This window comes from Elephantulus edwardii, unplaced genomic scaffold, assembly GCF_000299155.1.
Source record: "Elephantulus edwardii isolate Elephantulus edwardi_28Jun2011 unplaced genomic scaffold, EleEdw1.0 scaffold00041, whole genome shotgun sequence".
Taxonomy (NCBI): Eukaryota; Metazoa; Chordata; class Mammalia; order Macroscelidea; family Macroscelididae; genus Elephantulus; species Elephantulus edwardii.
The window spans coordinates 5,046,999-5,048,493 of NW_006399791.1; positions in this window are offsets into that span (position 1 = coordinate 5,046,999).

The window sequence follows — 1,495 nt, forward strand, 5'->3', positions numbered from 1 at the left end:
CCTGGACTTCTGGCAGTTCTCTGCTGATGTACTGTTCCAGTCGTTTTTGGATAATCTTCAGTAGAATCTTGCTTGCATGTGAAATCAATGCTATTGCTCGGTAGTTTCCACACTCAGCTGGGTCATCCTAGTGTTGTGTAAGTTCGTAATTTTCTGAGAAGCTTCCCAGAGACCTGACAGTAAAGCCTAGTGATGAGGGTCTAATGTCTTGGACCTTGCAGTGGAATTAGTGTCCCACTCAGGAGGGCTAACAGTATGATTTCTCATAATTGGTCAGGCCTTTCCTGAGTGGTTCCTGGGAGACTTTCGAGGGTGACCGTCTCAGCAGTGGAGAGGATATGCTCGTGTTCCTCTGAGAACAGAGTCAGGAGCTGCTGACGGTCATCCCACGTGGGGCGGTGGGTTTGGAAGATGGATTCAACTAAAGACATAAGAGCCTGAAATTTGTCAGAATAAGGAGGGTTATGGTGCTTTCAATTACACAAATAGAAGGGAGAAAAGAAAACATAAACCAAGAAGGGTCAGGGCCACCATCGGGACCTGGAGAAGCTTAGGGGGAGGGCAGGAGGGGCTCGGGAGGTCCCCATATGGTAGTGGCATTGGGTAATGTAAGGAGACATTGAGATAGTGGTGGGGATTGTGGGTCAAATACAGGGAGGATGAAGAATCGAGGGGACGGAGGGGGAGAGTGATAGGGAGAGGGGGAGCGAGGAATCAGGGAGGAATCAGAAGTCTCTGGGTTGGACAGGACAGGCAGGGGCTTGGAGGGCTCTCTACTTAGGAGCAAGTGGCTAGAGCAACTGGGACAGCAAGGAGGATGGGGTCACCTGATGCAGGAATGAGTTGGAGAAGGTGTAATGGTGGACTTAAGGAGGAAGGGTCTGTGGGAGGACAAGCCAAGAATTAATATAAGGAAAGTGACCAGATAAACAGAGTCTCCAGTAACTACAGACTAGAATAATCAGATTTGAGTAGGGTCTTCTCCTGAGATAGTTCTGAAGCTGATATTGACTGTTGTATAGAAACTGCAAACTCAAAGCAAGTCCATTCAAGTCATAACAATCCACAGGGTTTCTGAAGTTGTGAATTTTAGTGGGTGGAGACTGACAGAAACTGCAGTTCTCAGTCAGTGAGAAAATGTGAATCAGCCTCTGCTGATCATATATTAAGGCTCAGGGTAAGACTCATGTCTTTATAGGTTTTCTCCCCTCTGCCCCTTCAATGATACTGTGCTCTATGCCACCCAAAAAACCCCTCCTTCTAACCACTCTACTCTTTTAGTCCCTCCATTTGACTCTCTTCCTGAAGAAACTTCCTCATCCTCACCATTTAAGAAAAAGATCTCCTCTCACCAGAAGAGTTGGGAGCAGGTCTTTTAGTCTTGAAATGATGCTTCCTTCTTCCAGAGGAAACCAGAACTTGAACCTAAGAGGAATCCTGGGTCAGGTTTATGGTCCCACTTCTAACCTGGTGGGAATGCTGGTTTCTTAATTAA